The following is a 15,550-nucleotide window of genomic DNA, read 5'->3' on the forward strand; positions in this document are numbered from 1 at the left end:
CTATCATGAATTTCTTCCATTTTAGTATACTACAACACATGTAAACCCTTCATAACATATAAAACAAGATTAAAACTCACCTTTCTTCTTCAACTTCTCAACTTGCCTCGAATGCGGAAATGACGAAATGGATGACTTATCTCCCGAAATAATTATACCACGTTGTAGAGGACCCTTGAATTAGTGGGGATACCACAAGGAAACAATTTTTGGAACAAGATTTCCCATGGTCAAATTGGCCATGGGTTGGCCGAACCTCTACTTCTTTTTTTTTTTTTTTTTTTTTTGTTCTTTGTTCTTGTTCTTCTTGGATTGGAAGATAACATATATATATATATATATATATATATATATATATATATATATATATATATATATATATATATATATTCCAAGCATGTGAGGGGCACATGCCCCTCTCTAGAAAACTCCCCAATTTTCCACATTTTCTTGAAAATGGATAAAGGGGACTAATGGCTTCCTTGGCAAGCTTGGTCCACATAGTTTTAAAAATTTACAATTAACCCCCCTCCATTACTTACAATGCACGGCCAACATGGCCATTCCATGCACTTTGCGAAATTCCCATTTTGCCCTTAAACTTCCACATCATTTCCATTGGTCCTTTTGCGCATTTCCCTTTTCGCCCTTAACCTCTCTCAATATTCCCATACTAGTAATGTACATAAATAATATTTCCAACAACTCGTGTATTAAAAAATTTTTTGGAACATAGTCTTGTTCTTAACTTCTCTCCATTGCCTTGAATTTTCCAAACGTACGAAGTACGGGCTATAACATCCTTCCCCCCTTTAGAACATTCGTCCTCGAATGTTCAACTGACCTTACGGGGGCTTATAACGCTTCGAGAGGAGGTTTCTTTTATAGTTGCCCGTTTCTCCACCCCCATTCCATATAGTCGAGCCTCTCCGTCCTTATATAGGCCCTTATTTTGTGTCATGGGTTTTCTAATCTGCTGGGCCGACATATTATCCTTGTCTTTCTCAGATCATCTCTTTTCCGTTATTGTTTCATGACCGTATCTTAACAAGGCCACACCCCTAGGTCCCTACCATAATTCCTCTTTAATCTTTCCTCTCGTATCTCTTGATGCAGGCGTACTTGTCTTTGACCTCATATGTAGGTGCTCCTTTCATTCATCGTCATTCCTTGTACGCCCAATATGGCCTCCCCCCCTTTAAGGGGTTCCTTATATGCCAATAGTCCTTTATGAAGTCTGCGTTTATACCTTTATCCCTTATTCGTCCTTTCACTTGCTTAGCTCACTTGCCCGTAATTCTTTCTTAACTACATATTCGTATTGTAGCTGTGTGCCCATATTTCTTAAACGTCCCGTTACTTTCTTAAACCTCTAAACACATTACTATAGCTACATACTTGTCCTTTTACAGGTCTTTCACCTCAACATCATCACCATCCTAAGCATTCTTTCTCTTACTTCACATTTCTCTACCCTGGTCATCATTCACTTACACCTACTTGTTGAAATCAACTCTCAACCTCCCCACATTTCTCCTTATTTCCCTTTACCTCACTCTATCTCGTCTCACATGCCTACTTGAATTTTCATCCTAGTGATCTCGTACTTTTATCATCAATTTCTCGCGGTGGTTTCACTCACTAAGGTTTTCTTAACTCTCACCTTTTTCCTACATTTAAGCTTTCTATCTTCCATCCATTTACTCTTTTTCCTTTCCAAGTATCACTGCACTAAATCTTTCAATTCTAACCCACGGTAAAATAATAACGATTTACCTTATGACGGTGGCACCATTTATTCTTGCTGTCACTCGTACTTCTGCACCTTTGCGTGATCAATACCTTTCTTCTCATAGTTTCGGTTGTTGGGGCTCGCACGCCACCGATACAATCATATGAGGGATATCTTACACATTCATATATACATACATATTTACTATCAAATAGTGCACAAAATACTTCCAAGCGCCGTTCAAGCCTATCCTACTCCCCTAACTGTGGTGCACTTTCTGTCCTTTACCGAGTGTTTCACGCGTCTTCTTATGGTCTCCCGTCATCTCATATACCGTAGTTTCACTTAGGCTATTCTAGTTTCCCATTTGTCTTTTATGTCAGAATATGTAAAATTCCTTATAAACTTCCCAGGGGGTCACCCATCATGGAATTGCTCCCACCTGAGCACGCTTAACCCAAAAGCTTCACTGAAATTCGGTGTCTTAATGCCGATATTTTCGCGTCCGCTTCCTCACATGACCTTTATTGCATGCTCTGGAGCAAGTCAAAGTCTTACAGTTCCCAAAACATTTTCGTAACACGTCCCTTCTTTTGTAATTACCGTTTTACCCTTTTGGTTCCTGATGTTCACCTTCCGCCTGTGTGTATGACTACCTCCTGTCTTGGGCTTCTAGATTCCCGATGGTGGCGACCTTACCTTTGTTGCCACGCCCAAATCCATAACCTTTCTGAACCAACACATTTCACTTATTACCTATTCACAGTATTTCTTTCCCATACTTCTTCCTGTGGGGCGTACCTGTTCTGGCAGAACCTTCTTTACTGTTCCTATTATTCAAAACCTGTATGCGGCCAATGTCATCAAGGCCTCACAGAATGTACGACTATATGGCACATCCCCGCCATCCAGTACTTCCAGTTCAGGTAACAGAACAATTACGTCGGGACTTATCTTTATAAGCTTCCGCAACCTTGCTCGTTTTCTTTCGTCATCCATATAGCTCATTTAGGGAAATATTATTCCTTATGACTTGGCTCTATCGCACGATCTAAGACAGAAAGAAGGTCAATATTTCCTAGATGCCCCGCAGCCTCCTGTTTATAAATGTGGCCGGCTTCACACCCATAAACAGGACTCTACTGGACACGACTTTGCAGACAACCCTTAGACCGACCTGCTCTGATACCACTTTGTCACACCCCGACTTTACTAGGGTGTGATGGGCACCCGACCCCATATCTGGAGCCGAGCGAACCCGCTGACTCTTGTTACATATAGAAACTCTTGAATCAGTAAGGAAAGAAATACATAGTAAGCTCTCCAATATGTATATATCCTTTTTTTTCATAAATAAACTCTGACATCATATAAGGCTCGTGACATAAGACATAATAACATATCGGCTGCTGGAGCCGCTTACAGACTGGCAACCCAATACCCATTGCTTTGTCTGCAAAGTCTTTAACATAGAACAAAACATCATAGCATATACTTGGACCTGGCAATCCTCCGGGACAAATGGAGTTCGCCATCTCCGCTGGAACATCTTCAGTAGGGTCTTCTAATCATCTGGGAGTACCTGCGCGGCATGAACGCAGCCGCCGAAGAAGAGGGGTCAGTACATGTAAAGCATGGATAGTAACATAATAAAAGAATATGCAGAATGAATAATGACAGAATAGACATATGGAGCTTATCCTGGGACAGATGTAACCTGTACATATGATTGCCTTTCTGCAGATGTCATGCATGTTTAGTTTCTTTTTCAGAAAAACGGTGTTTCTTATTTACATATACAGAAAACAGAACATTTCAGAAAACGGTGTCCTTCCTTTACACTCACAGACGCCGAGTACATCGGCTCTCCCACCCCCCCCCCCTCCCCAACAATGTCCCAACATATTATATATATATATCACAAATACAGACGCCGTATCCGGCTCTCCCATATCCCGCGTCCGGGCATCCCGCGTCCGGGATGAAATCCAGCTGAATCAGGTGGTGATATAACAGTGGCCCTTCCCTTTTCCCATATACATATACATATACATATTCACATTCATATTCATATTCATATGTCATACAATTGGCATGCATGAGAGCCCAAAGAAAGTCATGTGTCCATCGGAGTGACGTAAGGTCGAAACCCTCCGATTACATTATGGAATAATCGGGTCACTTGTCTCACCTTGAAGGAACGATAATTATAAGGCGAGACTATCGGCGGAAAATAGCTTTAAGAGGAGACACAGAATAAGATCATTGACATTATAACCGTCAATTCATATGCTTTGAAGTCTTGTAGAAACTAGTACAACACTTTCATATTCACATTGGATTCTTAGCTCAAGACTCTTATTCGTGGAATCATTCTTGTCGTACTTATCATAGGCATATTCTCTTTTCTGACGTCATCGTTATCATTATCGTCATGGAAGTATTCTCATTGGGATAGGTACAGTACTTGTCATTTGGTAATGGAATAAGGATCGAAAGTTTCTTTTGGATTCAGCTTCAACGTAAGTCAAGCGGAACATTAAGGTAAATCCGGGAACAGTGGGCTCACCTCGGATCAAACGAGGCGGCGTACCAAATTTACATATATTACATGTCCCGGCGTTACTTGTGAGGTTTTAGGGTAGTTGGGTCCTATTTATGCGAGTTCTAGAGGTTTAGGAAATTCTTCCAACATTTTGCACACTTTTTAAATTCAATTCTACTGATTGAAAAAGAAAAAACTTTAGATGCGGATTCTGGAGGGTAGAAGGGTCCCCGAGGTTCTTAACCAACATATTACATCTAAGACATGCCATAGAAAGAAGGGTAAAACCTTACATACCTTTTCTGCTTCTTATGCGACTCCAAATTCACGTTCCAAATCCGCCAAAATCTACGAATTGGTCATGTTTACCAAAACTTGATTAGAGCCTTTAAAAGTTGATTCCTTGAAGTAACACTTTGTCTGCCGAAATTTCGGCAGAATTTCCTCTGTAAATGTACCAACCCCGAGAATATGGCTCAGCCCAATTCAACAACAACCCAACCAACAACCAAGCTACAACATCAATAAGAGGTTCAAAACACATTCTAACATTAGTGACTCTTTTTTTATACAATTTGACGATATTCCATTTTCATTCGAATTGACCGCATGCAATCAAACTAACATCCACCTTCATACATTCAAGTACTAATCCAAACCATTTAAATAAGATTCGAGAACGCTTCGAACAAACCACAAAACATTCGAACAATCCAACAATGTACCATGGAACCCGAAATCTCCCAACTTCCATAGGAACCATCACAACAAATTTCTTTCTTCAAAATTCACAAACTACACCCACAAACCACATTTTAACCACATTATTATCATAATTACAAGAAACTACATTTGATTCAAATTGGCTTCCAAAAACAGCCCGCAACAATTACGACACCATCCTGGCTCACTAAGCTCTCATTTACATCACATAATCCACAATGCAACAACCCAAACATACTAAATAAAATTAGTCCATTCTTTGACATGCAAAACAGTCCATTTTCGGCCAACATCACAATACACCCATTCCATGATTCTTATTCATTTTCCATACATTACAACACCACATAATTAAGCTAAATACACTTAATTCATTATCGCTACACATTGCACACAACACACGGCCAAACAACACTTCACACGGCTCAACTTGAACATGCAATATTTCATGAATTTCCATTCTTTTCTACACATTACAACACATTACAACAACAACCAATACATCACATAATTTTAATTCATTCTTCCATACATAACACTTCATACATACGGCCTCAACTCCAACTTGTTTTCTATCATGAATTTCTTCCATTTTAGTATACTACAACACATGTAAACCCTTCATAACATATAAAACAAGATTAAAACTCACCTTTCTTCTTCAACTTCTCAACTTGCCTCGAATGCGGAAATGACGAAACGGATGACTTATCTCCCGAAATAATTATACCACGTTGTAGAGGACCCTTGAATTAGTGGGGATACCACAAGGAAACAATTTTTGGAACAAGATTTCCCATGGTCAAATTGGCCATGGGTTGGCCGAACCTCTCCTTTTTTTTTTTTTTTTTTTTTTTTTGGTTCTTTGTTCATGTTCTTCTTGGATTGGAAGATAACATATATATATTTTCCAAGCATGTGAGGGGCACATGCCCCTCTCTAGAAAACTCCCCAATTTTCCACATTTTCTTGAAAATGGATAAAGGGGACTAATGGCTTCCTTGGCAAGCTTGGTCCACATAGTTTTAAAAATTTACAACTAACCCCCCTCCATTACTTACAATGCACGGCCAACATGGCCATTCCATGCACTTTGCGAAATTCCCATTTTGCCCTTAAACTTCCACATCATTTCCATTGGTCCTTTTGCGCATTTCCCTTTTCGCCCTTAACCTCTCTCAATATTCCCATACTAGTAATGTACATAAATAATATTTCCAACAACTCGTGTATTAAAAAATTTTTTGGAACATAGTCTTGTTCTTAACTTCTCTCCATTGCCTTGAATTTTCCAAACGTACGAAGTACGGGCTATAACAATTTGAGCCTATAGAAGTCGTGACTAACTTGTACGGTTGAAAACTTGTGAATTAAAGCTCGAAAATCGTAGTTGTGATGTTGTTAGTTGCTGAACGCTTTTGAAGCTGTTCTTGTGGTATTTTATGGCTGGACATTAACGGAATAACTTGGATATTCTATTGTTGATGTTGTTCTTATTTTTTTGGTGTTGGTTTGAATTGGAAAGAAGTAAAAGATATAGGGGAAGTGCTGCCCGATTTTCTGAAAATCATAGGTATGTTGTTCTTGTGTTGTTGGACTGTTTTGAAGTATTACGTACATGTTATTGTGGCTGGAAATCAGAGTAGATAATATGGATATGGTGAACTTGATGTTGTGGTACATGTCCATGTGTTTATATGAGGATTTGATGGAAGAATTGGAAGTAAACTGGAAATAGAATTTATAGAATAAGATGTTGTGCATATGGGCTGCTTTGGAAGAATCTATCAAATGGATTTTGATTTAACTTAGTAAGGCAACGTGAATATGCATTATGATTGATGTGATGTTGTTTCATTGGATTGAGTTGAGTTGAGCGGAAGTGAATTCCGGCAGATTTTAAGAAGGTTTAATTTAAAGACTTAAAATAGGCATATGACAATAAGTCTAACAGTAGTATGATTTCTCTTGAATGTAGAATTACGAGCTCGGGAGAATAAGCATTAAGTAGTAGGGGATCAATCAGGTATGTTAAGCCTAGTCCCTTTCTTTCAAAAGGCATGATTCCTATGTTATGATTTCATATGTTTTTCCATAACCTTCTTACTTCCAAAAGTTAGAAGTTCATGATTCTTAAAAGCTTCGTATGATACTAAAGATGAGATGTTTTCTTTGATGAACATGATGATGATGATGATGATGATTCCATTTCTAGAAATTCCAAAGCTTATGATTTTAATGCTATTATGAGATTATTGAGCTTATTTCTTGATTTTCTCAATTTTATTCATTGTTGTTGATCTCACTTTATGATAATTATTTCTTCAAAGTGAGATATAGCGATGATGATTGTTCCATAATATAATTGGATATTACCGACCTTATGTCACTCCGATAGAATTGTAGCTTTTAATTGGGCTCTCATGCATGCTCATTTTTATGTGTGATTACATCTGGCCTAGTTGGCCGGGCAGACACCACTACGGTGGGCATAGCGGGCCGCTTATGATTACACCGTGCCTAGTTGGCTGGGCAGACACCACTAGTGGGCGGCATGAGATAATTTCCCCGGATGCGGGCTAATGATTACGTTATATATGTATGAGAAATATTTTTTTTAAAGAAATCTAAGGATGCATGATATCCTCCTTACGAGGCAATCAGATGCACAGGCTATCTCTTTATCTCAAGTTATGTTTCATACTTTTTGTTATGTAGCTATTCATGCCTTACATACTCAGTACACTGTTCGTACTGATGTCCTTTCTTGTGGACGCTGCGTTCATGCCCGCAGGTTCAAGTAGTCAGCCAAACGATCCAGACCAGTAGGACCTCCTCTCAGCCACAGTCAGTGCGCTCCATTTGGTTCGGAGCTGCAACCCTTTTTTGTATGCTATCTTGATATGTAGATATGTGGGTATGACAGGGCCTTGTCCTGTCTTTTCTACAGTTTATATTCCATAGAGGTCTGTAGACAGTTGTATATAGTTGGAACGTCGTGTAGTTCTGTCATCTCTTATTTTGTCTACAGCACATGTAGCGGCCAAGTTGGCCTGCATTGTTATCCTTAGCACATACGCTTATATATCCATATGCATGGTTTATGAGTTTTGATGTAAAGTTTATTGTATTAATTATACAAAAGTTGGCATAGCTCGGAGGTAAGTAAAAGTTGGCCACCAGGTTACTCAGTATAGTGCAAGTACGAGTTTAGGGGTGCTTGGTCAGTAGTGGTCGAGCACTCGTCACGGCTCATCGGCTTGGGTCGTGACATTCTATTCTCTAGTTTCGTAATTCGTTCATGACTTTCATTCCGAACGTTGTGAGCCCAGTACGTAATCAATATAGACTTATATTTAATACCCATGAGTCTCTGTCTAGAATATACTCAGCATGTTTAAAAATAGTAAAGCTTCAGGTCTCTTAATCAGTCCATGAATACATGTCTCGGTATAGTAATGTTCAGTATTCTAGAGTTATGCATTACAACATGATCCTCAGTTCCTTGATACAAATTGTTGAATGTTGAATACCTGTAAATGGGCACAAGGCAACAGATTTAGCATGCTTATACTTAGGCACAAGGCCACAGATTTAGCATACTTATACTTAGGCACAAGGCCACATATTTAGCATGCTCATACTTAGGCACAAGGCCACAGATTTTGCATACTTGTACTTGGGAACCAGGCCACAGATTATGTATGCACAATATATTGGGCCCAAGGCCACAGACCATGATTTTCAGTTAAACAACTGGTTCTCCATTCAGAATAGGGAGTATTCATATCCTTACTTCCTTTGTTCATTTCAGTTATCAGATATCAGAAATTAGTTTTAGTTTCAGCACTCTTTACATGTGTACTGATTTGGACAACCCTTTCCCCGAGCACCCCATTTACAGTTTTTTATTTCAGTTGCTTTACATATCAGTACATTTTAAATGTGTTGATGTCCCTTTTATTGCTTGGGGGCCTGCATGTCGCGATGCAGGCAACGATTTACAGGTTGATGATTCTACTAGCTAGGACTTGCTCGTATCAACTGCTTGGTGAGCCCCAATTCCTTTGGGCCGTTGTCACATCTTAGTCATTATATTATGTCTGTTAGTTGGCTATGCCGGAGCCTTGTCCCGGTTAGAAAGTTATCATTTCAGTATTCTTTAGAGGCTTTATCGACTGCAGTTCAGTCTGTCAGATGTTAGCCTATTCGGCTACCTATTTATTTAGACTTTCAGATTTATATAGCACTTTCGCATTTATGATATTATAGTCAGACCTTTAACAGATCAGCATGTGTTAGTATTATTTCTGCACTTCTGTATGTTTTGATATCTCATGTTGATTCAGCCACCCTATGGGTTCGCTCAGTCACATGCAGTTAGGCACCGAGTGTCGTATTACGCTGAGGCCATGGTTCAGGGCGTGACAATCACAATCCTAGCATAGTAGCTGAATCACTCAAATCATGGCATAGAAGCCGAGTCACAAGCCATATCATGATAGTCACCGTATTCATTAAGGAATATGTTCATCATCCCATTATGTGGGTACATCAAGTCATTTCAGTTTTGGATACCGGGTTCACTTCTTTAAACAAGTTTCAAGCTCAACACAATCCATTATAGAGCACTCACATAAGATAGTCAAGCTTTTCAATTATCAAGTTTAAACATCCCATATGGGGTAATTCAGGTTCGAATACCAAAGCTTTATATCTCAATCTTCAATCATTCTTTAGAGAGGAAAACAATCTTGAGTACGTATATATAATATAGTACAAACAAGATTTAATGTGGGCTTGTCCCTCACGCACACAAACCACAACCAAAGAGTTCATAAAAATCGTTTGAAAGAGTATGATCAAAAAGAGACATACCTCAAATCCCGCTGGAATGGTACAATAGAATTTCCAGGGTACAAAAATCACTCTACAGTAGGTTAAAAATGACAAAGTTTTTAACCAAATTTGAAATTTCCCACCCTTATGGCAAAACTAGGGCTTTTTGTGCCCAAAAACGTGTTCTTGAATCCCCCATAAATCACCCATGGATTCTGATTGTTTCTAACACCATGCACTAGTCCCATCCCTCTAAATAAGCTCAGTAATAATCATAGAACATACCTTTAAGAAGTTTCCCAAAGTCTCCTTCAACTTCTCTTTCTTCGGTTTTAAAGATTCTATGGTTTGAAGGATGAACTAATGTTAATTTGATGTTAGATTGATGTTGTAATAATGGGAATTGATCAAGAACATACCTTATATGTTTTAGGAAGGTTTTAGGATTGTTTCCTCTCAAAAGGTTGGCTAAAACAAAGTGGGAATGAATATAACAAAGTTAGGCTTTTTTAAAAAATTAGGAAAAATCGCTTCAGGCATAAAATGGCTTTGTGCGTCATCTGGGGCGTCGCCCAAGGCGATGTACACTGTATATCTATTTTGGCGGTGTCAAAATTTTGAGTTTCCTGGAAACTTGGCTTGAGGCTCCACCCAAGGAAATGCCCAGAGCGCCGCGCAAGCCTAATTTTTACACTACACAGAAAATGTCCGGTAAAAATAGGCATAACTCCACGTACAGAGCTCCGTTGGAGCTGGGCATCCTACCATTGGAGAGGAATTTCAAACACCGAGAATTTAGTGAAGGAAGTTTTCCCAATTTAGACGAGTTTGAGAACTCTTACGAACTTCACTATTTTGTTTGACTTCAAAACGATTGCTTATCACCCAAATTCATCCCGAATGGATTCATATAGCTAAAATATCATCTTATTACTAGTTTTATACATTTACACCTAACCCGAATTTACGGGGTGTTACATTATCCCCCCCCCCCCCCCCCCCCCCCCCGCTCTTAGGATCATTCGTCCCAAATGAAAGTCATGGCCTGAGATTCTTTTCACTAAACCTCATGTACGCAGAATTCTAAAGTTCTTTTACAAAGTGAGTTATCCCTAAAGGGGACATAAGACTACGACACATTAAACAAATCATTCAAGCCTAAACACAGGAGTGAGGGGTTCATACCTCTAGTCTAAACTTTTGCAGGAACTAAATAACTAAAAGGCTCAACATATACCTACAATAGGGAACAAATGAGGATATCTCTTCTTTACGTCCTCCTCAGCTTCCCAAGTAGCTTCTTTAGTATTATGATTACACCACAGGACTTTAACCAAAGCCACATCTTTCGTTCTGAATCTCCTAACTTGATGATCCAAGACTTTAATAGGTTCTTCTGTACAAGACAACCCTTCGTTGATTTCAATCTCTTCATGATTCAAGACATGAGAAGGATCAGGCTTGTACGACCTCAACATCGAAATGTGAAACACAGGATACACTATAACCATCTCAGATGGTAACTTATACTCGTAAGCCACTTTTCCAATTCTTATCAAAATCTCGTAAGGTCAAATAAAATGAGGGCTAAGCTTACAATTTTGACCAAACCGCATAACTCTTTTCATTGGTGACAAATTTAGGAACACCTTGTCACCTACCGCAAACTCTAGCTCGCGACGTCACATATCCATATACGCACCTGTCGACTCAGAGATGTCTTGATTCATTGCACAATAAGGTTCACCTTGTCGATTGCTTCATGAACTGAGTCAAGACCCAGTAGCTCTACTTCAGTCAGTTTAAACCATCCAATTGGTGATCTGCAACACCTCCCATAAAGAGCTTCCTAAGTGTCCATTTGAATACTTTGTTGATATCTATTGTAAGAAAACTGGACAAGAGGTAGATATGCATCCCAATTACCCCCCAAAGTCAATGGCGCACGCACTCAACATGCCTTTCAGAGTCTGAATAGTTCTCTCTACCGGCCTGTCCGTCTGAGGATGAAAGGCAGTACTCAAGTTTACACGAGTTCCTAAACCCTCCTGAAACGATTTCCCAAAAGGAGCAGTAAATTACGTACCTCTATTTGATATGATGGATGTCAAAATCCCATGTAATCTAACTATCTCTTTTAGATATAACTTGGCGTACTTCGCTGTGATGTCTGTCGTCTTCAGAGGAAGAAAACGGGCGGACTTTGTGAGTCTATCCACGATCACCTAAATCGAATCGAACTTGTCCTTTATACGGGGTAAATCCACAGCAAAATCCATATTGATCACCTCCCACTTCCATTGCAAAATTTTGATATTCTGAGCCAGGCCTCCAGGCCTTTAATCTTCAGCCTTAACTTGTTGACAGTTCAAACATTTAGCCATGAAATAAGATATGTCAACCTTCAATCTTTTCCACCAATAGTGTTGCTTCAAATCTTTATACATCCTGGTGGATCCCAGATGCACAAAGTATTTAGAACTATATGCCTCCACCAACAATTCTTGTTGCAAACCATCAACATCGGGAATACATAGTTGTCCCTGCAGTCTTAGGACATCATCATCAACCCCAACTGTCAATAAAGTGTACTCGCCCTTTTCCACTCCGTCTCATAGTTTCACCAGCAGTTCATCTTCATATTGCTTGGACTTGATTCTCTCTCCACAATATCAGATCAACCGGGTGTGATTCCCACTAACTCTCCATCTTCAGTTTCATCAAGTCAGACTCCAAAGCTAGTGAGTCGCCGGATTTTTCTGCCCATTGGCATTTGCCGAGCGTACAAATACACTAGCGTACCCATAGATTTCTGGCTAAATGGATCGGTAACAATATTCGCCTTACCAGGATGATACAAGATGTTCAAGTCGTAATCTTTCAACAACTCTAACCATGTTCTCTATTTGAGATTCAATTCTCGTTACTTGAAGATATACTGCAGGCTTTTCTGATCGGTGAAAACATCACAATGCTCCCCATACAAGTAATGACGCCAGATTTTTCAAGGCGAACACCACAGCAGCCAATTCTAAGTCATGAGTTGGATAATTCTTTTCATGCTTCTTCAACTGTCGGGAAGCATAAGCGATCACCTTACCATTCTGCATCAAAACACAACCCAACCCAATTCGGGAAGCATCACTATAAACTATGTAGCCTTCGGAACCTGGAGGTAGAGTTAAAACAGGAGCTAACGTCAATCATGCCTTGAGCTCTTGAAAGCTCCTCTCACAGGCTTCCGACCACTAAAACTTAGCCTTTTTCTGAGTCAACATCGTCAAAGGTGCAGCTATAGATGAGAAACCTTCAACAAACTTCCAATAATAACCAGCTAAACCCAAGAAACTGCGGATGTCGTCGCACCCGTAGGTCATGGCCAGTCTTTAACTACCCAAATTTTCTGAGGATCAACCTTGATACCATTACTAGACATTATATAACCCAAGAACGCCATTTGAGTTAAGCCAGAATTCACACTTAGAAAATTCAGCATAAAGCTTATTCTCCTCAAGTGTTTTCAATGTTATTCTCAAGTGTCCTGCATGCTCTTCACGACTCTTCGAATAAACTAGGATATCATCAATAAACAGAATTATGAAACGATCGAGAAAAGGCTTGAACACACAGTTCATCAGGTCCATAAATGCAGCAGGGGCATTAGTTAAACCGAAGGACATCACCAAAATTCAAAATGTCCATACCGAGTACAAAATGTTGTTTTCGGAATATCTTCCTCCTTTATTTCCAGCTGATGGTACCCAGACTGTAAGTCGATCTTAGAAAAGAGATTAGCACCCTAAAGTTGGTCGAACAAGTCTTTTATCCTAGGAAAAGGATATTTTTTCTTGATAGTCACCATATTTAGCAGACGATAGTCAACACACATTCTGAGGGAACCATCCTTCTTTCCAACAAACAAGACCGGAGCACCCTAAGGCATGGTACTTGGTCGAATAAACCCCTTATCTAACAAGTTTTTCAATTGATCTTTCAATTCTCTTAGCTCTGATGAGTCATACGATAAGGTGGGACAGAGATTGGTTGAGTTTCTAGAAGAACATCTATCCCAAAATCAATAACTCTATCTAGAAGGATACCCGGATGATATTTGGGAAACACTTCGGGAAACTCATTAACTATAGGGACAGACTTTAACTCTGGCACTACGGCTTGAGTATCATTGACAGCAACTAGATGGCAAATACATCCCTTCAAAATCATTTTACTAGCCTTAAGATAGGAGATAAACCTACCCCTAGGCTTAGCAATTTATCCTTTCCACACGATGACCAGTTCATCAGGGAAAGCAAATCAAACTAACTTATAAATACTTACCTCGAAACATCAACAATCACACCCTACAATAACCACCAACACCTAATACAAAATTCCAAGCGACTCTATTCCATCTATCAAAGTGTACATCACAAACTACATGCACTTCGTAGCATCATTGGTCACTAGGTTGGGAACTGCAGCACGAATTAATTCCATCTCAACGAGGAACGAATTAAAGAACATGTCAGACCTATCCTAAGGGAAGTTCAAGATCTATGGAACAATCAAGAAAAAAAGAAGAATGAGAAACACGTACAAATGCCCTGGTAGTCTTTCGATCATGCAGGTGATCAGGCAGCACAAGGAAGACTCCACTAGACACAGCTCTACAGACAGAGACACAGACACATCCTAGGACACATCTAAACCTAGGCTCTGATATCAAGCTTTTCACACCCAAAAACCCACCCTAGGTATAACAGGCATCAGATGCTATGAACAGCACTAGAAGCACCTTATAAAATCAATAAACGTCAAATCTTTTTCGATGATCTTTCAACAATTATATCAATACGTTATAAATAGCTAACTAACTCATGCTCCCCATCAAATAATAAAATCAGCGGAAGTCTGTCATAAATGTATCGTTTTAAAGCATAGCAACACCCGTCAAGCAATGACTTCAACAACTATCCACAGAAATAATGTCTACCTATGGAGCCTCTAAGATGATAAATAAAACATAATCTAACTTAGGGACACAACCCGAACACTAACAAAATAACTAAGATAGGATGGTGCCCCACGAACAAGTATGTGGGCTCACCAAATAGTCTAGAAAGTAGCGAGCTCTCTTAATCCGCAAGCATATCACAAACTTGCTCCTCGACGTTACCTAACACACCACCAAAAATAATAATGGTATGCCTGAATACTGGGTACTCAGTGAGTGTCTCCGGACAATAGTTAATATAACACAATACTGTAATAAGGATCAGTAAAACGGTGTCCATAAAGACAGTTTAAATTCAGAGATTGTACATATCACCAAATTTAGTAACACCATTTATGAAAACCGCTAAAGAAGAAATAAATCAATTTCAGCTCGTTATATTGTTTATCACATTTAAGTCTTTCAGTCATGAATTCAAGATCATCAACAAGCCACTTGGAGGCAACCAAAGTATAACACATGCTGATACAGGCCCAAATCAACATAACAAAGGGACGACCATTTAAGGTTCCCTAAGCCGCATAGAAGCACTGCATCGGGGTTATCAACCCCAATGGCTACCTTTCCTCTTGAATAGCTAGGCAGACACCAGATCGGGATTGCAAATCCTCGATGGCTACTCTTTCTCCCAAATGTCTAGGCTAACCCCACTAGGATCCATGTGACTATCCTTCCACCCAAGTAGCTAGGCCAAACA

The sequence above is a fragment of the Lycium barbarum genome, chromosome 12 (genome assembly GCF_019175385.1).
Source record: "Lycium barbarum isolate Lr01 chromosome 12, ASM1917538v2, whole genome shotgun sequence".
Taxonomy (NCBI): domain Eukaryota; kingdom Viridiplantae; phylum Streptophyta; class Magnoliopsida; order Solanales; family Solanaceae; genus Lycium; species Lycium barbarum.